This window comes from Lissotriton helveticus, chromosome 6 (genome assembly GCF_964261635.1).
Source record: "Lissotriton helveticus chromosome 6, aLisHel1.1, whole genome shotgun sequence".
In the NCBI taxonomy this organism is placed as follows: Eukaryota; Metazoa; Chordata; class Amphibia; order Caudata; family Salamandridae; genus Lissotriton; species Lissotriton helveticus.
In genome coordinates, this window is record NC_136067.1 from 775,590,138 (window position 1) to 775,617,152 (window position 27,015).

Sequence of the window (27,015 nt, forward strand, 5' to 3'; positions counted from 1 at the left end):
CTCCAGCTACCTGTAAGTAGCCATTCTGTGTGCAGCCCAGTCTACTAAACTAAAAGCTATTGCTTGGCTGAATTTTTATATGGATTCCAAAATGGAGCGTGTGTAATCAAAGTAAAATTGTGTTTATTTTAAGAACTCATAAGATAATATTTGGAGAACCTGGCTGAATCTCCAAAATATATTTAAGCTGATATTTGAGTGATAAATCATGTGGCATTGGGGAGACATTTTACAAATGTTATTACCTTGGTGGCGAGGCATTGAAGCTATGGCTGTTATGTATTTCCCATGTAGAGGCATGACATATTGTCAAAGTTTTTTTCTATATTACTGCTGGTGGCCATGCCAGATGCACTGAAGAGATCCCTGGCAGTAATCTTGCATATGATGGGCACTAATGCAATCTTGTGTGATGTGGTCACTATTAGAACACTAAGAACATTAGTTTTATTGAACATAAGTAGGTCTTATTGCATAAAAGGCTGAGGCCCTGGCCTAAACGATGTTACCTGGCTGATACCATAACCCCCTTGAGCCGCTTGCTCAAAGTATCTATAGGGGCAACCGGAAGTTAAAGTGCAAGTGTGCAGCTGCTAATAACATTCTTGGGAGCTATCCAGTGCTTGACAAGCTTGTAAGTTCCATAGAGACCCCCATGGGAACCAAGGAAAATGGAAATGCAAGGGGGTATAAAAGCACTGCTTCCTCTGGCTGTCTATTGGGGCAATGGTAAGTTAAAGTGTTAGAATGAGGTCAACCAATTAATCAATCATCAGGATTCTTATATAGTGTGGCTAATCACCCTTTAGGGTTTCAAGGTGCTGAGTGGTTGGGGGGGGTTCTGCAGTTCAGTAGACAAGACAAATTGTGAGGTCCTTCCTGAACTGAGGAAGTCAAGGTGATTGCCTGAGTTTTCGAGGAAAAGAGTTCCAGGTCTTTTTGGTGAGGTAGGAGAAGGATCTTTCTCTGGCTGTGGTCTTTTGGATCCATGGGATAGTGGCCTAGGCAGGTTGGGGGAGTGGAGGGTCTGGTGGGAGTGTAGAAGGAGAGGTGGTGGTTGAGGTATGCAGGTCCGATAATGTGGAGGGCCTTTTGTAGGCATACGTGGTGAGCTTGAAGGTGATTCTTTTGTTGACTGGGAGCCAGTGGAGGTTTCACATGTGACCGGTGACATGGTTGCAGTGGGGGATGTCCAGGATAAGTCTTGCTGTGGCATTCTGGATTCTATGCAATTTCTTTTGGAGCTTCTGAGTGGTAGCCGGCATAGAGTGTGTTGCCATAGTCCAGTTTGCTGATGGCGAGTACCTGGATGACCGTTCTTCTGGACTCAGTAGAGTCTTTCAAAGCAGGCGGAGTGTGGAAGCAGGAGGATGCAACGGTATTGATTTGGTGGTTCATTGCGAGCGAGGAGTCAAGGATGATGGTGAGGTTACGTGGTTGGTAAGTGGGGGAGTCTCTGAGCATTGCGGGCCACCAGGAGTTGTCCCAGGCGGCGGGGGTAGTTCTGAGGAAGAGGACTTCGGTTTGGTCGAAGTTGAGTATGAGGCAGATGTCCTTCATTCAGGTGGTGACTACCTTCATCCTGTTGTTCTTTACATCTGTAGGTTCATCGATGAAGGAGAGAATCAGTTGGTTGTCGTCCACGTAGGAGACAATGTTTAGTCTCGTCCAGTTATGCAGCAGCTAAAAAACATTCATAGGGGCTTTCCAGTGATTGCCAAGCATGTGAATTCGCTAGTGACCCATCTAAGAACCAGATAAAGTGCTTGTGGCAAAGTTTAAAAATTAAAGTAAACATGCACAAGAAGAAATAAGTAAGCACAGGCAATTTCAAGTAGATTAAAACATCACACCACTGTTGATAGGAACTGTCCGCCGCTTTGGCGTAGGGTCCAGGAAGCCACTGCCAGGGTAGCATTGAGGATAAAAGGAGGCTGAGCTCCTTCTAGCTGCCAGGCCCAGTCAGGTTCATACTTTTGTTAGTGGCTTTCCCTGGAAAACCAGGATGCACCGAGCGGCATTAGAGTTTGGAACAGGAAGTCAAGTGCACCAGAGCAGGGGAGCGGGGCTTTCAGCAAATCCGTAATTTACATGAAAATGACGATGTGGCCGGTCTCAGGTTGATCGTTAGGTTCACTGGGTTAGCAATGCAGTAGTTTACTTGGGTGGGCAGTTTTATTTCAACTTCGTTTAAGAATTTCATGCAGCAACAGTTTGATATGGGATCATTTGGCCACAGTCAGAATATCACGGTGTGCCTATATGTATGGATTCCTTTACTTAGAAAAAGGGGTTTGAGGAGGAGGAATAATGATTCTAGTCCTTTTTCAACAGCGTCTGGTAAATGGAAAACAGTTTGTCTATGTCTTTGAGCAACAGGACGGACGTCCTCATTAATATGCAACTTTACTTTCATGGTCTTGAGATTTCCTAAACCATGAAATAATGAAGGGGATTGAGTTACTATTTTATGGTGAACATTCATGCCGTAGTTTACAGAAATCAGTCCCATATCAGCAACTATGCTGAAATGGAGTAGACAGGCACTAGACGCTGTAGTTGAAATCACGTGGATGGGTACTTGCACCTTCGTTTTCTTGTGTTTCATCGTCTCTACAGATGAATCTTGATGTTTTAAGGGCGACGATGCAGCCCATGTTTTACACTTTTCGATGGTGTCAGCTGCTGTAATGGAGACAATTCCTTATATTTCTGCCAGGGATAATGTTTATCGAAGCACCGCTGTCAATGATGAAAGGTATCAAACAATAATTTACTTTTAGTGTAATCTTCGGACAATGCTTGAATTACTTTAGTGCCTTAGCATGTCGACTTTTCTTTGACTGGCATTTTTCTTCACATGCGGGCAGTCCAGCATGCACACAGTTTTCTGAGGTAAACATCGACATGGCACAACCATCTTCTTCGCTTTCACTTGATACTGATATAGAAGAACTGTTTGATGATGATTTAGATGACAATTTACTTTGTTTAGTATTGATTTGTCTCAGTTGATGTCGCCGCTTGGCCTTGTGGGTGCGCATTGAGCGCTGCTTCTGGAATGTTCTGGCAGCATTTTGTCTTCGTGCTGTGATGCACTTGCTTTTTCCTTGGCTTTGCAAAGCATCACAAAATGGTTCTTCTTCCCACAGCCTTCACATATCTATCCAGAGGCGTGACATTTACCTTCATGTGGAAATGAAAATCCACATCTAAAACACAACTTCTTTTTACCTGTGAACATCACTTTGGGTCCTTCAGTCTTTGGCTTTGGCTTACTTTACACACTCATGACTGATTCATTCTGGGAACCTTTGGCCTCCATGTCAGCAGCTTGTCTATTGGCACGCTCTTCAGCTCTTGTAGCCATTAACACTTGCACTAGACTCAGCATTCATTGTCTGAATGAAACTGACAGGCATCCATGAAAATCTCTAAGACGTAATGCTTCTTCCTCATTAAGTTAGTTGAACTTACAGTGTTGATGAGTGTGTCAAGTCTTTCCACAAATTCATCAATGGTTTCACCAACTTTCTGTTGGTCTTGACTGAAAATGCATATTTTGTACTCTATATCGGGCATTGATTAAATTTGAGATTCAAAGTTTCTTTAATCTGACGGTGTGTGATTTCTTTGTCAGTTCGCAGCATCTTCCTGATGACTTCTTTTACACCATCACCAGCAAGTTTTTTGAGGTATTTGATCATCTTTTTGTTATCAGTCTCTTCAAGTGCATCAATGAAATCTTCAAATGCCTCTATCCAAACCATCTATCACCAATAGTTTGCTTTTTTGAGGTATCGAAGGGTGGTGGCAGTTTCATGAATGCAGCAGCGTTGTAGACCATTGCGGAACTTAATGACACCACTTGTCGATCACCCTGACTTGGTTTATGCAACTCTTTTGCAAGACCATGCAATGTGCTAGTCTCTGCATCATCTTTAATGATAGTTGGAAACGTGACTTTCTTTGCTTCCATCTAAACCACTTCACTGTTCCGAAAGTTAATTTCGGCTCTTTATACTTCGAAGACCTGTGAAGTTGTTCTGAGCCCTACTCAGCAGTTTTGGTGGCTGGCCACTTCAGGTATGTATGGCTCATTAAGCATAAATCTGGGCAGATTTCCTTGGGCCATTTCAGTACACCAGTACAATGACTCTCTTTAATGGTTTTGGCAAGTTAACTATTTCTTCTTTTCTAAATGTCAAGTTGGACTTTCTGACACCTGCTTTATCTTCGTATTGCAACACTTCAAATGACTGCTCTTTAAAAACCTGGTTGTGATCGCCTTCAGCAGTAACACTGCGTATAACTTATAACTGTGACGGTGGGCAGTCAAAATATCAAATTTTAAATATCAACATACATTAATATCGAGTTTTAATATCTGAGGGACAAAATATCGAAGTCAAGAATATCGTTGACCAGAATATCGACCCCAAGGTAAGTAATATAGTTTTCTTAAATATTGAAGTAATAATATCGAAGTAAGTAATTTCGTAAGCAAAAATATTTTTGTTAATAATATCGAATTTTATTTAGTGTTATGTATTTTAGTATGTATTATATGTATGTTAAACATTTTTAAATGTATTTTTATAAATTTTAAAATAAATGTTTAAAAATGTGTAAATTGTCCGTTTCAGTATCAGAGTGGGTCGTGGGTTTATAGGGGAATAGGGTGCGAAGTAATTTAATTATAATTAATTAATTAATATGTTTTTATTCATTGGTATTGATGATTAATTAATTATTAATTATTAATTGGTTATTCATTTTTATTAAGTGATTAATTGATAATTAAATTAATTATGTGATTTTTTTATGTGTAGTGGGTTGTGGGTTTATATGGGAATAGGGTGGGAAATAATTAAATTAAATTAATTAATGAGATTGTTTTTATTTCTTAGTATTTTTTATTAATAATTGTTAATTATGAATTGTTAGTACGTTTTTATTAATTAGTTAATTATTTTAATAATAATTAATTTAGCAATGCTTTTTATGTATTGTTATTGTTAATTAATTTATTGTTAATTAATGTATTGTAAATTAATTATTAATTGGTGAGTAATTATTAATTGGTAATTAATATTTATTAATTAGTTAATGTATAATTATATGAATGTATTATTAATTGTTATTAATTGATTAATTGATAGTTACATTAATTGTGTTTTTTTGTATGTGTAGTGTGTTAAAGGGGGAATAGGGTGGGATGTAATTTAATGTAATTTAAGTACATATTGATTTAATCTATTGGTATTTATTAATACATTTTTTGTACATTAATTATTAATATATTATTATTTTTATAAAAAGGTATGTAATTGATAAGTATGTTAAGTTAACCCCTACACTATCCAATGCTTTCCCTACTGTTGCACTCACTGGAGTGGGAATAGTAATTTGTACCCCTACGCTATCCAGCGCTTTCCTTACTGTTGCACTCTCTGAAGTGGGAATAGTAATTTTTACCCCCACGCTATCCAGCGCTTTCCCTACTGTTGCACTCACTGGAGTGGGAATAGTAATTTTTACCCCTACGCTATCCAACGCTTTCTCTACTGTTGCACTCTCTGGAGTGTGAATAGTAATTCTTACCCCTATGCTATCCAACGCTTTCCCTACTGTTGCACTCACTGGAGTGGGAATAGTAATTTTCACCCCTACGCTATCCAGCGCTTTCCCTACTGTTGCAATCTCTGGAGTGGTAATAGTAATTTGTACCCCTACATTATCCAACGCTTTCCCTACTATTGCACTCACTGGAGTGGGAATAGTAATTTTCACCCCTACACTATCCAACAGTTTCCCTACTGTTGCACTCTCTGGAGAGGGAATAGTAATTTTTACCTCTATGCTATCCAACGCTTTCCCCACTGTTGCACTCCCTGGAGTGGAAATAGTAATTTTTACCCCTACGCTATCCAATGATTTCCCTACTGTTGCAATAAGTATATATATTATTTATATGTAGATGTTTAATTAATTTTAAAATGTTATGTATTAGTTATTATTTTTTAAATATGTTTTAATTTTTATACCTACAATTTTGTAAATTATACATATGTTTAACTTATTTTTATATTATTATTAAAACATTTCAAGAAACAATATTTTTAACATCGATATTTTTGACAACGATATATTTTTTTCGATATTTTTGTACTAATCTTTATGTAGATAGGACATCGATATTTTTGTCTTCGATATTTCTGTCGATATTATTGTATGTCGATTTTTTGTCTGTCGATATTTTGTCATACAACCACTTTATCTGGCGTGCCTGTGCAGTACCTTTTTGTATGGCCTGACCAGCAGGTTCTCGGCCAATGATGTGTAGATTTTCTTCAATGCATTCTTTGTCTTCAGCTGCTTCACAGCGAGTGGAGCTGCACTTTGACTCCACATGCATTAAGCGTTGATTCGGTACTTGGACCACAGCACATGTGGCAAACACAAACAGTTTGTTTGGACCAAGGCAAACTCTCTGGGAAAGCACAGTCAATCTTTGGGTTACTTATCCCCTATGTCATCAACATTTGTAGCGACATCCCGGCCTGGGTGCCCATCAATGATTACACCGTACATGGAGCTTAGTATTACACATCTTTATTCTTTTGTGTGTAACTGTGAACTCAACATTCTAGATAAGTCTTCATTATATTCCGCTCTTCATTGTATTACGCTCTAACACTTAGGTCACAGCTCTATGGAGTCCATAAGGAGTCAATAGCGTTCCATCATTACTAACTCGCAAGACACTACATATGAGGCTAATGAAATCACTCTCTGGATAGATACCATCTTGAAAGTCACATGTTTCACAAACATGTTGAGATTTTACAAGTCCAATACCGGATGATATCATCTGTCCACCCTTGGCACCAGAAATAGTAGGGAATAGAAACCTCACCCTTGTTAGAGCTCCAAAACTGATACTATTGCTCCTTTCAAGAACAGGGGTAAAACCCTTGGAGGATCAGTTGTCTTTTTCAATTATGTTTTGGGTGTCAGCGTCTGACTAAATAACAGTTTGATTGGGATAGAATGAAACTCTATTTCATAGCCTTGACTGACTATAAACAGTACCCATTTGTCTGCCACAATTCTGCCAGTGATTCTAAAAGAGCATTATTCTTGCTAGCACTGTAGCTGAGTAACTGTAATGGCTTCTGCTGTTGCTGCTTCCAAAACAATGGTCTGCAGTCTTGCAAGCTGGTTGGTAATCCCTGCGTATAGGGTGTTTCCATAGCCTAGTCTGCTGTTTATGAGGCTATAAGTGATCATTTTGCTGGTGGTGTCTGGTAGCCATTTGCAGGTTTTCTTCAGCATCCTTAGTGGGCTGGAGTAGGCCGAGACTACTATTTTAACTTTGGCGGTCATATCCAGTTTGTTGTCTATAATGATTCCAAGGTTTCTCGTTTGCAAGCAGGGCATGGGGGTGGATCCAAGGTCTGTGGGCCAACAGGTGGAGTACTAAATAGTATGACTGAAAAGGTTAGTGCACACCCTGTTAAAGCAAATGAAAACCTATGTCATCCAATGTACTCAAAAGTCCCATGGTGAGGCATTCTTCCCAAAGACCACCACCAAGGTCTTGTTGGAAATCATTTTGAGGAAATTAGATTTCATCCAGTTGGCTACTTCTGTCATGCATATTGTGAACTTGTTCCTGGTGTTAGGTGTTTTGTCCAAGAGGGACAGTATCAGTTGTGTGTCGTGAAGATGTTTATTTTGTAAGCTCATATAACTCAGCCTGCTGAGTCATGTAGATGTGGAAGAGCATTGGGCTGAACAAGGATCTCCACGGGACTCTGCAACTAAGGTCTCGTGCTTCAGAGGTATGGGGGTATGTTGACGATTTGGATTCTTCTGGTAAGGAAGGAGCATATCCATTTGAGGGCGAGTCCCTAGATGTCTCTTTTGTAGAGTAATTGGATTAGAATGGGATGGGAGATGGTGTTGAAGGCTGCTGATAGATACAGAAGGATTAGGGCTGTGGTTTCCCCCATTGAGGATCATCCGGATGTCATCTGTTGCTACTATTATGCTGGTTTCAATGCTGTGGTTGGGTCTATGTCCTGGTTGTTTGATTTTGAGAAGCTGGTGTTTGGTGAGATTGTCATAGAGGTACTTGTTGATAGCTTTTACTAGGACTTTGGCTGGGTAAGTAAGGAGGGATGTTGGTTGGTAATTGGAGATTTTGGTCGGGTCAGCTAAGGTTTTCTCAGTGCTTAATTTGAGCCGGAGCTTTCCGGTGCTGAGCACCGGCACTTAATTGGTTTCCGGTGCTCGGCACCGGCATCTAATTATCAACATAACACTTAGGGCAGTCTGCCACAAGGTGGCGCTGCTCATGTAATTTAGAGATGAGCAGTATAACAGTTGTTTAGGGAAACGATATACGTAAAAACAATTATTAATACCTGCCTCCCCAGCCATTGCTTTAGCTTTGGGGGCCTGGAATAAGCTAAACTATCGCATTTACATGCAAGAGAGATGGTTAATAGTTGCATTGGCAGCACTGACAGGGGCGATGGGTGGTGCAAGCTGCAGTGGCCTCCTGGTCAGAGCCCTGGCACTTACAATTTTACAAATTAAGCACTGGGTTTTCTTTAGGAGAGCGTTGACAGCTGCATATTTCCATTGTTCCAGGGCAATGGCTGTACTGATGGAGGTGTTGAGAATAGCGGTAAGGGGCTCACTGGTAGGACCTGCTCCTTTGTTGAAGGCATAGTGGGGGCAGGGTTCAACGGGCCCAGAGATAATGTTTTTCATGATTGTTGTTGTTTCCTCTGAGCTAATGGAGTCTCTTATGGTGATTGTGTTGACTTCGTCACTGTGAGACTTCTGGAGAGGCCCAGGGGGAAGTTGCTGCATATGGTTGCAAAAATCTAGAATATTTATTTTATTGGCAACAAATTCATCTACCAGTGTATGCATTTGCTAGAACACCACTCTGAAGGATGGTTTCCCTTAAACACTTGTGAAGACATCGAATACAATTCACAGTGCACTGGGCCATACTGTGGAGTTTTTGAACACTATGAAGCTCCCGTCACCCAAATTCCATTTCTAGTTGCTGTGGACAGTCGCATTTCAATTTTGTTTAATCGTCCCAGCCTTCTTTAACTTCAAACTCTTCACCTAACAACAACTTAAAGGCTATCTGCCTCCTCTGAATCACATCCATAAGTGCTGAAACAATGCCTTCATTTTTAGTGGGAGGGCGAGAGCTTGAATCGGTCACTCCTGTTTCCTTAACATCCACATGCACAGCTTTCAGCGGGATGCCTCTCCGGATCTGCTCTAGTATTCCAGGCTGCTCCATTTGCTTTTCACTGGCTGGCTCACGGTTTTCTTTTGGACACCCCGATCTTTCTGACTGGGATGGGTTTAGAGGTTGAGGAAGCAGTTTGGAGTTACCTGAAGGTAAATGAGTAAGGGGTGATGGAAACTGCATTGTAGAGTCAACTGGAACCGAATGAATGCAAGGAGGAGAGGATGGTGGTGAAAGATAAATCCCCGCATTTGACACCTCATTACAGTATTTATCAATGGTGGAATCGTTACGCTCTGGTGATGGAAGTGGTAGGAGAGTGGGGGGCTCAACCGATGGAAAAGAATTGAAAGGGGGTAGAAGTGATTGAGCCAGGGGATCCAAGTAGGTCTGATTTTTGACAAATGGAATTGGTGGCAGTGGTGGTGTCACGGGGACCCAATCATCTGCAACACAAGGAAGAGAAGGTGGAAGCGGTGGTGGTGGAGGAATGTGGACAGAATCAACAGCATTGCTGTTACTACAGGAAGAGGATGTTGAAGACTGCACAGAATTTGAAGTGTGCCATTCTAAAGCCTGTGGCAGTGGTGGAGGAATGATCGGATCACAAGCAACATCAGAATTATCCAAGGAAGGTAATGATGATGGTGGGGGAGGGAAGTTCATTGAAGGGCAATGATTTAACGGTAGAGGTGGCAGCATTGTGCACTCATAGGATCTTGTGAATGGTCTGCAGATGACGTTTCCGATGGAGAAGGACTTGATCTCAATTCATCTGATAAAGCTAAGCTCAAGGCTTCTTGTCGCACAGCTTCCATCCCTCCTTTTCTTTCAAGGATCTCAAAAATCCTTTTGGAAGTTTCTTTGATCCATCAGATCCTCTTGTTGAACGCCAGCTCTGCTGAAGAGAAACTTCAGATCCAGATTCACAATATACGTTGCAAAACGAGATTCCCATCCAATGTGAGCGACATGTTTGAAGTCACATGGAGCTCCAATGTCCTCCTTGCTGATCTTGAACCCACCAGTTCTTCCATCAACCACCAGTGCTCCGGAACAGGACCCAGATTGAAGTTTTCCTCCAGGAAGGGACGATTCTTTGCCCTCAGCCATAATCAATCAATCAATCAATCAATCAATCATGCCATTTGTATAGCGCACTACTCACCTGGGAGGGTCTCAAGGCGCTTGGGGGGAGGGGTATGCTACTGCTCGAACAGCCAGGTCTTGAGTTGTTTCCTGAAGGCGAGATGGTCCTGGGTCAGCCGAAGGTGGATGGGGAGGGAGTTCCAAGTCTTGGCAGCCAGGTAAGAGAAGGATCTTCTTCCGGCGGTGGCTCTTCGGATGCGTGGTACGGCTGCGAGGGCGAGGCTGGTGGACCGTAGCTGGCAGGTGGGCGTGTAGAGGTCAGGCGGTCGTTGAGGTACTTGGGGCCCAGGTCGTGGAGAGACTTGTGTGCGTGGGTGAGGAGCCGGAACGTGATCCTCTTGTCGACGGGGAGCCAGTGCAGGTTCCTCAGGTGGCTGGAGATGTGGCTGCATCGGGGGACATCCAGGATGAGTCGGGCGGAGGCGTTCTGGATGCGCTGGAGTCTTTTCTGTAGCTTGGCTGTGGTTCCGGCGTAGAGGGCGTTTCCGTAGTCCAGTCGGCTGGTGACGAGTGCCTGGGTGACAGTCTTCCTGGTCTCGGTCGGGATCCAGCGGAAGATCTTGCGAAGCATACGCAGGGTGTTGAAGCACGATGAGGAGACGGCGTTGACTTGTCTGGTCATCGAGAGGGAGGGGTCCAGGATGAAGCCCAGGTTGCGTGCGTGGTCGGTTGGCTTGGGTGCGGTGCCCAGGGCTGGGGGCCACCAGGAGTCGTCCCAGGCGGAGGGCGAAGATCCCAGGATGAGGACTTCCGTCTTGTCCGAGTTCAGTTTCAGGCGGCTGTCCTTCATCCACTCGGCGACGTCTTTCACCCCGTTGTGTAGGCAGGTTCTGGTGGTGTCGGGGTCTCTGGTGAGGGAGAGGATCAGCTGGGTGTCGTCGGCGTAAGAGATGATGTTGAGGTTGTGCTGGCGTGCGATGGCTGCGAGAGGTTTCATGTAGATAGCCATAGCGTTCTCATTCAATTGAGAAGGGGTTTGAAACATTGAACCAATGAGCTGAAAAATCTCCATCTTTAAAGCAAACCACTCCTTCAACAAATGGGCTGTCCGTGCGGGTATCCTATTCTCTTTTCACATCATATGGTTGCAATTGTGCTGTAGAAGAATTTTGAGATGTCATTACACAGATCTTGTGATGGGTGATCTCTAGTGACAGCTGTGGGTGTGGTGAAGCCTTTGACAATTGAGGCGCTAGAGGGCGCACATGCAGAATGGTCGCACGTGAGTGAGGCTCCTGCAAGCCTGGAATATTAATCCTAAATTTATCCTTCAAAACCAGCATCGAGACCCGATCAGAGCACACAAGAAGGTTGAGCATACCGAACTCCTGACTCGGTGAGAGTTTGAATGAGATCCGACATGCCAGCCCGGCGGGAGGAGTAACGATACCTCCGACCGGCAGCAGCGCTGGAGACTGTGAGAGCGAGGGGTCGGCAGCCGGGGGCTACGCTACACCGAGGCTCCCCTCCTGAAGTGTTGGCCCAGTGGAAGTGACCAATGCGGAGAGATGGAGTCAGCTAGCCTGTCCCAGCGCTGCAACATACAAGGTACCAGAGAGTGACAAAGGGACATCCACTGCTGTCACTAGCTCCTAGGAGATATATATTTTATAGTAAAGAGCAAGACAGCGCGGCAGGCCCGGAGCGTGGCTAGAGGTTGTGCTGGTTATCACCGCGCCACCAATGAGCGGAGAGACGGCTGAGCTCATAGCGGAGGGGATAGAGACACTCGAAGCCGTGTGCGGGGCCCGCAAGTGCATAAAATCGTGAAGGATTCGCTGATTCACCGCACGTCGAGCCTCCCGAGGAGATCAGCCTGGTGGGGACTATATTGCCGGACTGGTGGACACCCTCGGCGAAGACACCTGTCTCGATCTCCATTGCAGATAGGGGGATGAAAACTTGGCGCGCTTAGCTGTTGGTAATATGAACTGCCCGCATAGCGTGTAGTAGATAGCGAGAAGGCACCACACAATGGAGCTGCTGGGGTCACAGTGCTTCACGGCGGGACGGATCACGTTGCATAACTGAAGTTCACGGAGGCAACGGCCTTGCGGAACCTGTGACTCTTTATGGTGCAGAGACTTAGAAGCACGCACTCCCCTCCCTACCCAAGAGGCAGATTAAAGTCTATTGTGTGGCGGAGCCCATTCGCGGCCCTGCACAGCAGTCTGTAGACTCTCCTCCCCCGAGGCGCGGCGGCAGACCAGCCACGTGGGGGTGTCGCGGCTTGGCCTAGCACCTGGCCGACTGTTGAGGTGAAAGACGCGACAAGACAATAAACGTGAGCGGGGACTGCAGATGACGCACAGCCACGTCAGGCCTACCCTGGGATAATTCCTGTGCCGGTCACGAAAAGACAATATCCGCATAGTCAGGAAAGTGCGGCCTAGGGGGACACTGATTGAAGGAGGCTTGCACCCTTACACTCAATTGCTGGCAGGACGCCTTCCACGGAGAAAGCACCGGTACGCCCCCTCATAGATGAGCATTGAGAAACTGCACAGAGGACGGGCACTGGCATATTAAACCTATTCGCCACTCCTTCTGTAATTTCTATACAAGCTATCTTTTCTCGAACTTGACACGGTGGGGATAGACAAAACACTAGCTGCTCCTACATTCTTGCCTTCATGGTCACGGCATCGCGGATACCACAGGACTAACTGGGGTGAAGACTCTTTAGACAGCAGTGATACATCGCGACCCTCTCCTGCCTGGACATAGACTCTGATAACATCCGATCAGAAACCGCGTGCACATTCTCCCCGGTGGTTCATAGACAAACTGCACTGTGCTCATGAATACAGGCTCTGGCCTCCTCCGGGAAGCACGTATAAAGCAAACACCATCGAGTGCTTCTAGTCCCGGCAACAGAAATACTATGGGTAAATCAGACAATTGTCAATCTAAGTTGTCCTTTGAGTCTACGGCTCCCAAAAAAGGGACGAGGAACGCACAGGATGTAGGGGGGTCGCAAAGCCCATCGACGGCAGGAGCGAGTTCTAGTTCTTCCACCACAGATATACAACAGCTGGTGCAGGAAATGAGGCAAGGATTCACCACAGTTGTGGATAAAGTAGACCGCATGTCATCTAGGATGGACGCTATCGCACACAAATTAGATGTACATGAAGAACGACTCACAGAAACTGAAAGGCGAATTTCTGATAACAATGACACCACAGCCTCGCATACCACACAGCTCACGAGAATGGACAACATCCTCAGAGTAATTGCTGCTAAAAACGAGGAATTGGAGGCGCGTAGCAGGCGCAACAACATCCGCGTTATAGGCGTGCCAGAGTCCACCAACACAGGGCGTATGGAGGATTATGTGGAAAAGATACTCCTGGCTGCGATTGGGCCTGCAGCGTTCTCCAAACAATTCATAGTCGAGAGAGCAGATTGCTCGCTTGGACCGCGGCCTGAACCCGGGGTCCCACCAAGACCCATTATTGCACGGCTCCTCAACTACCGTGACCGTGATGTGGCATTGAAGTCCGCACGCACTAACCAAAATCTATCATGTGAAGGCATTAGCTTCTCAATTTACCTTGACTTTACCCCGATAGTACAAGAACAGAGACGTACATTTTTAGAGGTTAAAAAGAAACTCCGTGCTCTACAGATAGACTATGCACTTTTGTACCCGGCGAAGCTGAGAGTGACCCACCAAGGAAGGAAAACAACATTTCTTCATGAACCCGCAACAAGTGGAAGATTTCTTAAAAACTTTGCGGCGTGCAAGGGCAGGAAATGGAAATCGCGATGAAGACAGGCAGGAAGACGAGAATTCGATGACAGGTGACCTCTGACTTGGCGCACTGGTCGCTGGGGTACCGCGATGCCCCGGTGGTATTCACTATGTGGTCCATATGAGGACTTCTATTGAGTATGGCAGATGCCGCAGGGCCGGAATACCATGGACAGGTATTGGACTGCTGGTGGTAATGTATTCCAGGCACCACCCCCTTCCCTTGAATAAGCCCACGCAGGGCCAAACAGGACGAAGGGCAAAGGCATAGGGGATGGCAATGTGCATACCTTGGATGCCTCCCGTAGGGAATTCCCCAATGTTTATGTTTGTTACACTACCGATATTGGGGTGTTTATCCAATGTTGTGGGTGGGGGGCGGGATGGGAACTCTGGCAAGTTGGGGATGCTTCAGTGGGAGGGGCGAGGGGAGGGGCTCACCGGGAATTGCATAGCATTGCATGCTGCTATCGGAAGATGTTTTTTTTTTTGCGAGGCAGACATAGTTACAGTTGTACGGAGTATAGGGTACCTAGCTTACTAGCTAGAGGGCAGTTGGTACCAGATGAGGCAGGGCAGAGTACAGACCTTCTGGGACATGTTTACTTGAAAGCGACTCGGACTGAGTTAAATCAGTCATTGAGTGAGGGGGAGGGGAGAGACAGGCACTATGAGGACCAAGGTATTGCACAAATCTATACTTACAAGCATTCAAGGGGTCATATAGGTGAGGCACAGGGGGAATCCTTTGCTGAAATGATTACCACAACAATGATCGGCCATGGCTGACAATAATGGAATATCTTACATAACCGTTCTTTCTTGGAATGTCCGAGGGCTTAATGATGCATGAAAAGGCAGAAATGTTATAGCTTATTTGGAACGTCAGCAGGTGAACATAGCCTTATTGCAAGAGACTCACCTTGCACCCCGACTGGCTCATACCTTTGCGAGCAAATGGGCGGCTGTTAGGGTATTTTCTTCATACTCTTCCTATTCCAGGGGCACTGTTAGTCTGATCAAGAAGACCCTACATTTTACAAAGCTTGGTGAATTCAGTGATGCAGAAGGAAGATATGCTATACTATGGGGTAGGCTTGGTACTGATACAATTACCATTGTCAACTGTAATGCACCAAATGTAGATACGCCAGAGTTTTTTACAATATTGTGGGGGAGAGTTGTTGATATTGGTTCAATGCACATACTTTGGGGTGGGGAATTCAATGTGGCACTGACACCAGCATTAGACAGGATGGATGGATGTGCGCAATATAATAGGAAATCCAAAGATGCAATATGTGGTATTATAGAAGAGGGAGGCTTGATTGACAGCTGGCGATTTTTACATCCTGGGAAGAAAGAGGGCACACATTTCACATCCCACACCAACACATGGGCCAGGCTTAATTACTGTCTCCTCTCTAGATGTCTAAGCATGGACATGGACAAGGCCCTACATTTAGCCAGGACTTACTCGGATCACTGCCCCGTGCTAGTGCAACTGAAGCTTCCTGGGTATGACGGAGCTAGACCCGCGTGGAGATTGCAAACCACAGCCCTGCAAGACAATGTCTTCAGCACGGAACCGGGGGAGGAAATTACTCGTTTTTTTCCCTCGGAATAAAGGATCAATGGATAGTGTGGAAACGATATGGGAGGCGTTTAAGGTCACAGTGAGAGGGTTCTGTATATCTAAAAGCTTAGGGATATTGAGAGACATCAGGGGCACTATACGCACATTGGAACGAGAGTTGAAAGCACTTGAAGCGCGGATGGTCAGGACTAGTGATGGGAGACTCCATAAAGAATTTAGACAGAAACTGTCAGAATTCGAAGTAGAAGCAGACCGAGAGATGAAGTTCAGGGGGAAGCATTGGGTGGCCCGTAAGTACTGCGAAGGGGAAAGACCAGGACACGCATTGGCAGAAATCATCAGGCATCCTCGGTTTGGAAACACTGTACAAGAGGTCACTATAAAGGATGGTGGGCAATGCAGAGACACGGAGGGCATTCTTTGCGCCTTTCATACACATTACAGAATGCTTTACACGACTCAAGGGCACACAGCAGAAGGTACCGAAAAGTATTTTGACGACATAGCACTGTGTTGGCTAAGCGATGTGCACAGGCAGTTCCTGGCGGCCCCTCTCGAGCTCGATGAGATTAGGGAAGCAATTATGTCACTTAAAAACAGCAAGGCGTCGGGCAGCGATGGGCTGCCGGCTGAATTTTACAAACACTACATAGACATAATGGCCCCAGTTCTTAAGGAGGTTTACGAAGAGTCTTTGGAAGTTGGCGTACTGCCCTGCTCGATGCGTGAGGTGATTATTACCTCCCTCCTGAAACCAGGGAAAGATCCCACAGATTGCGATTCTTATCGTCCGCTGTCCCTTATCAATTGCGACGCCAAAATATTGGCCAAGGTATTGGCCACACGTCTCTCCTTGCTTATGAACAAAGTAGTGCTTCCGGACCAAGCTGGATTTGTTCCGGGACGTTCAACAAGCCACAACCTGCGCACCCTTTTCTCACTGATCCAAACCATAGCACCTGACTTGCCGGTGGCCGCTGTATTTCTAAATGCCACAAAAGCATTTGACTCGGTTGAATGGCATTACTTATTCACCATACTACATAGCATGGGATTCCCCGGAATGTTTATATCATGGCTCCGTTTGTTATACACACAACCTACCGCTAGAGTCCTGATTAATGGCCGGTTGTCACCACACCTCTCGATCACAAAAGCCACTCGACAAGGGTGCCCTCTGTCCCCCCTGTTGTTCGCCATGGTGATAGAACCCCTAGCTTGTCGGATAAGACAATTACATAAGGCGAGCGCTTTTAACTGCTTTCAGAGGCAAATAGGGGTGTCATTATACGCGCATGACTTGACGCTATAGGTCAAGGACCCCCAAACGAACCTCAACCCATTGTTAAGAGAGTTTTTGGTGTATGGGAAGATGTCTGGCATACAGATAAATTGGAGTAAGTCACAATTTTTTCCCCTCACCACTGCTGTTAAGGAGTTTCAGCTAGATTACCCGCTCGAGTGGTGTGGTTCGGACCTCCGATACTTGGGCATACAGGTATCTACAGATAAGGAAGAGACGCTACGATTAAATTACGGGACGGCGATCACCAAATTGACAGATAATATAACACGCTGGATTTCATTATCGATTTCCTTAGCGGGTAGAACATCTCTTATAAAGATGGTTATTTTACCACGCTTTCTTTATCTATTCTTGAATATACCCTACTATCCGGGTGCATTTTTTTTCGCAACACTACGGTTGGAATTACTGCAACTGTTTTGGGGAGGTAAGCGGCCGCGCCTCAAATGGGCTACGGTAACGCTCCCAAATGATAAAGGTGGATTTGACGTACCAGATTTCGAGGTGTACTATTTGAGTGCACAGGCGCAATATGCATATCACTGGATGGTCCCAACACCATACATGCCGCAGTTAGCGGCGGAGGACTGGGTGGCACATCCGCTCCCATTATCTGGCCTTATACACGGTCCAGTCACAGCGATAGACACCAATCCTACCACTGTATCATGCACGATAGATGCCTGGCAACGAATAGCACGTAAATGACAGGTGAAGCTGATATACTCCCAGCAGATGCCACTCACATATCACCCATTGATGCCTCTTTTTCAGGAATCGGGATTTCGAACAATGTGCAAACGACTAGCGATTACTAAGTCGGGAGATTTATTCCAAGATGGGCAACTTCGAAAGAAAGAACAATTGTTCCAGGAGCTTCAGCCTACACCACTCGAGGTGTTCTATTATATACGCATCTCACAGGGATTGAGGGGGTACTGCCGGATTACCCGGCTGAACCAGATGTAACCGCCCCATTAGATAGGATGTTGTGCTCGGGTGCAGATGGGCATTTAGTGTCAAATATATATAGGAACATAAGAACACACAGCCCAGAGGCCGATAGCCCGGCTCGTACGAAATGGGGGATGGATATTGGAAGTGAAATTACAGAAGAACAGTGGTACTACTGCTGTGCTATGACCGCTCAAATATCGGCGAGCTGCCGTCTAAAAGTGATACACTACAAGTTCTTACAACGGCTTTATTATACGCCGGTGCTGAAGCTTAGATTTCAATTATCAAAAGACGATAGATGTCTGAGATGCAAGGCAGAAGGTGCAGGTTTCATACACCTAGCATGGGAGTGCCCTGGGGTATGGGACTACTGGACTGAAGTACATACGACTCTTCAGGCAATAACTGGATGTCCCTTTGATAAAGACCCACTGATTATGCTATTGGGAGACACTATGCAGATACCCAAGCAACATCGGAGACATTTTGACATAGCACTGCTGCTCGCCAAGCGTAGAGTAGCGTGTCAATGGGGGCGGGGCAGGGCGCCAAAAGTTAAGGATTGGCTAGCAGACCTCACACATAGCGAGGAACAACATGCTGTATATGCTGACACACTACCATTGCACTGCAGACCTAAAGATATCTGGGGACCCCTCTAGGTGTATTTATTGAGCACTACAGATACATCCAGTGACAATGAGGGGATAGCGGGTGAGGATACTGTTACCCCCCTGACCGGATAAGCAGTGATCTAAGTCATAATCAACTGTCTATGATCTAAGCTAGCTGGGGTAAGCATAAATGACATAAGTTATATTACAGTCCTACAAGAAGGGAATATATGATTGTTCTAAGACGATATCTACATTATCATTATCAATAGAAATGCCGCACTTCATTGTTCATACTGCAGCAATGTCGTAAGTCGCAGATGTAAAGGACGAATGACCCCCCCTTTTTTTTTTTTTTATCTTGGACTCTTATCATCGTAATAATGCTGATTGATGATTATCATACTATGTACAACAATTGTGCCGATTCTGTCTTAGTGCCTCACCGACACCTAATGCTGTTTCCCTTTTATTTCCATTATTTGCAATGTTTGTGTAACTGCCTTATTTTGTACTTTCTTCTATACTGAAAAACGTATAAATAAAGTCTTTGACGATTGAGATAGGCCGTCCAACCACCCACCATATTTACAGTGGACTGTCAGATGGCTTTTGCTTTTTACTGTACCTCACAACCTGGTATAGCCTGGCAATACGGGACAGCAATAAGGGACAGTAAACAAAGAACAAGCATCAGCAAAGCCAATAGGTCACGTCTATGCAAGAGCTATTAGCATTGTCCATGTCTTTTAGCCGTGTTGTAGAGCAGCACAACCACTGTGCAGCATGGCTAAAAGTTGTAAACAACAGTGCTCAATGCATCATAGCACTTTATTTTTCTTATGGCGTTGGGGAGGGCAACACAGACAATAGGGAAAGGGAACCGGGACATAAAAAAAAGTGCCATGATGCGTCCAGCGCAGGCCATGTCCCATTGCTTATTTCCAAACGGCAGGTGGAGGGTGGGTAACATAGACAATGGGAGTGTTGGGGGTTCACAGGGGAAGAATCACCACAGACAACAGGATAGTAGGTGGGGGAACAAGCAACAGAGACAACATGAGAAGAATCTACTCGTACTACGTGGAGTTTGGAAGAGAAGAAGCAAGATAGACAACGGGTGGTGGGAGGGGAAGGAAGCAATACAGACCCAACAGGAGTGAGAGAGTGAAATAGAAAAAATAGAAATAGCTACTCAATCACAGTGCGATCCACTGAATGACATCAATCATGCTGAATTATTAAGTACTTGGCCATGCTCCAGCTGAAAGAAGAGGAAGTGAAGCCGGCATCCGCTGGTTAATTAGAAGGCAGCAAATAAGAGTGACAGTGAAGCCAAAGAATTGTAAACGATGGGTGGGTTGCAAACTCCTAGTTGTGTACAGTATCTCAATTATCTCTCTGCAAGACCACATAGAAATGCAATTCTTCTTCAAAGCAGAGCCAACAACTGACAGTTCCAACAGATTACTGCTTCTTTACATGGACCATTCGAGACTTCCAGTGCTCTGTCTGCATACTATTCCTGGTCTCCCTGGTTATTAGCAGAATGCTGTGGAACATTAAAGGACCATAGTTGTACTCCAAAATGTAAAAATCATCTAAATACAGTATTTTGTGCTACTGTGTCAAACAACTTGAGTGGCTTACTAAGGCTCTCAGTGGTACACTTGTCAAAATAGTCAAGCCCCTCATAGTGCAGATAGATGCCTCAGACAAAGAACCCGGTGCTCTCCTGACAGCTCAATGAGAAAAGAAGAGCATCTGGTTTATTTGAATAATCTTCACTCTATGACTGTAGGAGACGCTGCGTGTGAGGAGGACTTTGGCCAGCAGCTGTGGGGGCGAGTGCGAGGCCCGGCAGCCCCTCCCCATTCCCGCCGGGGGCTTTAACAACTTCTTGCGCCTCCCGCTTCAAAGGAGATGCTGCATGTGAGGAGGACTAGGCCAGCAGCTGTGGAGACGAGTGCGAGGATCGGCAGCCCCTCCCCCTTCCCGCCGGGGGGCATTTAACCGCCCACAGGCTTCCGCAACGCGGGATGCGCGTGGGCGGCCGTGCTAAGCCCGGGCAAAGGGCGGGTCGTCTGTGGCCGTCAGGGGCCGAAAGAGGCCGGGCTGGGCCACCCCATTTGCAGTGTGCTTTAAGGTGTTTGGCCTTCAGGAAGCAAGGTACGTGTTAATTACACATAGTTCCGCCGAAAATATACCATTGTTAGACCACTGCCCCACTGACTGCCTTTAAGTAACAAATCGACACCACCGCCAAAATGAGCAAACGGAAGGGGGTAGTTGGAACACTAGACGATTTCTTTACAAGGGCGGAATCGGTGATTATACACAAGATACAGGCAACTGAGAGACGACTGTCATTAGATCTTGTTCCGTCACAACCTTGTTTGTCATCTAGGGGCACCCTAAACTTTACTCCATCGGGCTATCCAATATCTTCCTCTGTGCCTTTAAGCCCTGATATCGTAGTTACAAATACTCAGTCTTCACTCGCCTCTATTAATCAGGACCTAAGTGCTCCCGCTAACAACACCCGTGGGACCTTGAGCAAGATTGCCAGAGGGGAGACATTGGTTGCAATAGCGCCTGGGGGAAAGAAAAACGCGGTAAAATTAAACCAATTAAAACTCAGGCAAAAAACTACACATTCTAATTCTGTGCAACAGTGATGGTACCAGAGGTGATGTGATAACTGAAGTCCAGATGTGCAACTCCATTTCCACCCAGACTGAGGATCCTTGGGTCAACGGCCCCAATACCTCCGACATGGGAATCAAAATCTTAGACACTTTGATGGAAGGTTTTGAGTCCAGACTGGACGATGTGATGGACATTTTTGTTAAGAAACTTGATGTTCTTTGGGAGAATATGTGCAAGAAACACACCTCGATAGCTAACACAAATAGGGGTGGGGCCGGGGAAATTTCTCCGCGACCAGTACTCAAGGATCAAATAAATGGTCAAATTATCTGTAATGGTGATTTGCATTCCCAAAGCGCAGCAGATCCCATAGTGTCCCACCAAACTGCCCTTTGTCACCGCTGTGGGACAGAGGGAGCACCTCCGGTAACAAACGATGGCCGTATTAATGGAAGCAGCGGGTTGACGATAAGGAAGGACGGTATGGGTACTCCCAAGGAGGTCAATAATCAGGGTAGGCAGCCCAAGAAGGGTCTAAGGCCAGTTAATGCCATCAATACTGTGAATGGTGATCTTAGTAAGCCCGGTTCTCATCCCAACCCTAATTCCAACTTCAACTTGGATGCTCTACATCTTCCCCCAGCCTCTGCCCCATATGTGCTTGTCCTAACCGGCGTTCCTGGGCTTAGGGAGGGACAAAAAGAATCTTGGTGCGATTTGCAAAACAAGTCAGTAGACTGGCTTCACAAACACAAAAAGTTCGATCCGCACAGGATGGATGGGATAATCATGGCCAGACGAGTAGGGTGGGTAGGACCTTCAAACAAATCCATAGAAGGGGACTGCATTTTCCTAAATTTTAGAAGACCCCAGTTGGTCCGTCGCCTTTTATCCATCACAGAGGAATCATTTAACCCCCCGACTAACATTAGCACTCTCCCTCTGGGCCACTTTTACAAGCCTCCCCCAATTCCAAATAGAAGCATTGAAACAGTTATGCCCCTTTTCAATGGATATCACGCTCTGTCCACTCTGGATACTCAAGATTAACTATTAGATATGGTACCCAATGTAGAAGCGAATGATAGGTCACCCGTAAACATCCCACTCAGAGCCAATTGCCCCCTAGAGAAGTCACACCCACTAACAAGCGGCAACGATATTAGACTGAGTGTTTTGAGTTGGAACGTGGCAGGTCTACGCACAAAACTTGATAATGTAGATTGGGTAAATATGATTAGGACATATGACGTCGTCATGTTCCAGGAAACGTGGGCCACAGAAGAATTATACATCGAGGGGTTTCATAGCTTTAGTGTCGTATCCCAAGTACCTAGGATGGGGAGACCCTCGGGAGGAATGTTCATGGGAATTAATGTGGCCACTGGTGGACGTTTTAAGGCTATCCCATCTGATAGTTCAGACTATCAAGTAGTATTGTTTAAAAGAGGGGTTTCCTTCCACCTGATAAACTTTTATAACAAGGATTTTCAGTCAGCTCCAATTAAGAGTTTTATAAAGCTCTTTGATTTTATATCGAATTTGGACTATTACTCCAATAATGGGGATTTATTGGGCATTATACTGGGGGGATTTTAATGCTAAATTATTAGATACACATCTTGCAAAAGGACCGGCTTATCACAGTCAATCGATAAGCAGAGGTAGAGAACTGTACTGGTTCATAAGATCACATAACTTGTCCAATGTTATGGACGTGGTTAAGGGGTCAACTACGATCAACCATCCAACCTATAGGGGAATGGGTCGCAGCTCTATCATAGATTTTATTTTTGTATGCCTCCTGATAGAAAAGCAACTGGTATCTGCCGAGGTGGTACCTTCTGATTTCGGAGATCATAACCCTATTAAGATAGTGATATACACTAGCCAAAAGGCCGACTTTTCAGACCGAATGTGGGGCTTCAAATCTAATAGTGTCAACTGACAATTTAAGATTGTGTTGGAGGGGGGTTGACAACTCTGACATTTTTAGGAAACTGGCAGGGGACAACATGTCCCTTATTGAGTCCTGCCTTTCATTAGACCAACCACCGGGACAGATAGCTGGGGATTTTGGTAAGATATGTCACACAGTCAAAATTCTCCTTTCTAAAACCTCGTCCTGAAGTAGCACCCAACCCTAGATGGTTCAACTAGGATTACTCACTAGCTAACAGGAATTTACGCAGGGCCCTCTCAGCCACCCCGAGGTGTTCAACAGAAGTTAAACTGGCCAGAAAAAATTATACAAAGGTAATTAACGACAGGAAGAAGGATCTCCTGATCGAACAATGGGAAAAACTGTCTGAAGCTGCTAGCCAGAACAAGGGCAACATTTTTTGGTCTGCAGTTAGGGACGTCCGTTCTATGGGACAGTCTTCGTCACCTATTAGCTGTAATATAGCCAGCGTGGTATGGGTGGAACATTTTTCGGGTATCTATACCCCACCACCCCCTTGTGAGGCTACTTTTACCCCAGGTAACCCGGCCCCTATAGACATAAGTATTTCAGAAGTTATGGAAGCTATTAACCAGAGTTTAGCTAATAAGGCTCTGGGCCCAGACGGGCTCGCCATCGATTTAAGTAAGTGGAACCCGTTTTTTTTGGGCCCCTCTACTTTTAAATGTTTTTAGTAATTTAACCCGAGACTTGGGCAAGAAGCATTACAGTCCCGATTTTTAAGAAGGGCGATAGATCCCTCCCGTGTAACTATAGACCCATCTCCCTTATAGATAACACCCTCAAAATTTTAGGAAGAGTTTTATATAATAAAATTGTGGGATAGACAGAAGAAAACGCTATTTTGGACCCATGACAGCTGGGGTTTAGGGGGAAGGTGGGAATCGTCGAACAATGCCTTAATTTAAATTTAATTGTGGGAAAATACACCATTGCCAGGAAGACCCCCATCTACATGGCTTTTATGGATTTGTCCGCAGCTTTTGATCTAGTTAATAGGTCAAAGCTGTGGGCTATCCTTTTGGAAGGTGGGCTGGACGAAACATTGGTTAACTTCCTAGCATATTTACATAGAGACCTTCAGGCTCAAGTAAGGATAGGGATGGGAGGTGAGGTTTCGGGGACCATTGATATTGGCAGGGGTGTCAGACAAGGATGCGTGTTGACACCCCTGCTTTTTATCATATATATCAATGGGCTGAACACCTCTCTGAAAACGGCTACTCAAGATGTCCCATATGTTAACAAAGAGCCCATCCCGATACTCCTTTAGGCAGACGATGCGGTTCTCATAGGTCGCACCCCTAACTCCTTGCGTCTTCTTGTCCAAAATTTTGACAATTACATGAAAGAGCTAGACCTTCGGATACATTTTAAAAAATCCTTTCTTATGAGCAGTGGCCCAGGGAAGCGCGAAATAGGAACGATCACGGTAGATGGCCAAAAATTGACCTCTGTGAAATCATTTGTCTACTTAGGGTTGGCCTTTGCTGCGAACGGCTCCTGGAGTGAGCACTTAGCTCATGCCAGGTGAAAGTTCTCAAAGGCCACCAATTAAATTTTAAGCTTACCCCGCCCTAAGACTGCGGGTGCTCTTTTAGCAGTACAGAAAATATATAATCTCCAATGCGCCCTGGTGGCATCCTACGACGCAGAGATTTGGGGAATTGTTAACTGCTCAGCAATCCAGCAAGAAGAGAATAGGTTCTGCAGGAAATTACTGAGCACCCCAATCTCAACCCCCCAATATATATGTCACAAGAAGCTCTATATTAATTTTATAACTGATTTTATTCGAGCACGGCCAGCACTTATGTGGGTATCTGTATGGAAGAACGAAGCGGCACTTCTGACACAACAAATTATAAAGGAATGTCTACAGAAAGGCCTAGAAATCCCATGGCTAAGCGGTGTCCTTGTCAGTCTGCGCAGTATAAACAAAGAAAGTCTTTTCCTGGATCCCACATCAGTTGAATTAGTCCCTAAAAAAGAACCTCGGAACGCTCTGTATTCATTATATAACAACGAGCGGGTAGTGGTGGAGTCCAGGAAAACTTTGTGCGAAACTATATAGCCTTAGAACAGCACTGCTATCCGCTTCGCATGTACTTGACTCTACCAATGAGCCGTTGGGAAAGGAGCATCCTCTTACGATTAAGAGCAGGCACAATCCGATTTGTCTTCTGTTTCCCACTGGGCTATAACAAAAATATTAATCAAACTTTGTGCCCTTGTGATGATAGGAGCGAGCAAACGACCATGCACTTTATATTTTTCTGTAAATACTATCTTAAATATTCTAAACAGTTGCTTTACCCATATTTTAATAAGCAAAGACCAATTACCCTGGAGGCAGCATATCGCCGCATGCTAGATTTAGACAATGTTGAATTGATCTTCCGCACTGGCACTTTTTTAAAAAACTGCAATAAAGGCTGCGTAGGTCTATGATTGTTTCTTGATATTTACGCAATCTGTTAACTGTTTCAATTAATTAGTTGTAGCTATCGATATGATGATTGCCCTTGCACTAGCCACTTAGGATATATGTACATGGAATTTCACCTTTTAATCATTATGATGTATTGAAATATTTTGCACTAATTATTGTGGACATATGTACATGGAATTTTATCTTTTTAATTATTGTGATGTTTTTTTGTCTTGTGCTTTTATGGTTACTATTGTATCCGAATAAAGTTAAACTGACTGACTGACTGTAGGAAAAAACTGGATAGGAAATAAAATAAAAACAAATAAAAAAATAAGAAGAGCATATGTTTTTAAATGCTTTCACATTCAAAGTAGAGATATGCTACTGGCTGATTTCTGTAGTGTGGCCACCACAGTTCTACTGCTTCAGGTACCCTGATATCTCTGTAATTGACTGCTATTGTCTTTCCACATGATTGATGCTGAGTTTTTATTTCTCCATTTTCGAACCATCAGGGCCTTGTTTCATTTGCTCCCTCAAAGGAAGCTAGGGTGCATGTTGCGGGTAGGGAGCTTGAGGGCATTAGCCCATCTAGGAGGGGTTTTATGTAGCTCAAATTCCATCCAGTTTTTAGAATGCTTTACATGAGCACCAGTTACATCATACAAGATCACACTCATTTATTGTTATAAGTATAAGAAGCGCCTTTAAAACATTTGAGGAGTTCGGTTTAAGGCCAATAAATGAGTGGTGAATGAATTGGACTTTCTTTTGCTGCCTCTGGGGGTCATGTAAAAAAACGAAGTAGGGGCTGGAGCGGATGAAGGAGGATGTGGCAAAGAGTGAGAAAGAGAAACAAGCTGGGTTTGTGGGAAGTGTCACTAAGAGCTTGTAAAGCACCTGTAAGGAGAGGGCACTCTCCTGCTCTCTCCTTTTCATGCAGCGTAGCATTTTCGGCTGCTGCACTGGGATACAGGTAAATCTGGCCTTCTTTCTCCTCTCTTGCACCTTCTACTAGTAGAGGAATACATATTCAAAAGTCATACTGCTGATACTCCATTACCACACGGAATTCCTAATCATCCCTGTTCTGCCTTTTGGGAACAGAGGGGGAGGGAACATGTGTTCCAGAGGCGTCTCCTCCGAAATGGCAGAGGAACGCCACCCTCACTAAAAGACGAAAAAATAAAATAATGATAAAAGTATTTTATTATCATTTAATGTTTTCCTGACAGCTGCTGATGAAAGTGCTCAGTGGAGGAGGTGTGGTAAATAAAATATTACCCTGGCATAATTTCTAGGC

The 27,015-nt window shown here is 44.7% G+C and overlaps 1 pseudogene; it reads right to left on the minus strand.

Annotated features, from left to right (window-relative positions):
• Positions 1–9,115: 9,115 nt before the first annotated feature.
• Positions 9,116–11,447, minus strand: LOC144761530 (uncharacterized; annotated as a pseudogene).
• Between the last annotated feature and the right edge of the window lie 15,568 nt (positions 11,448–27,015).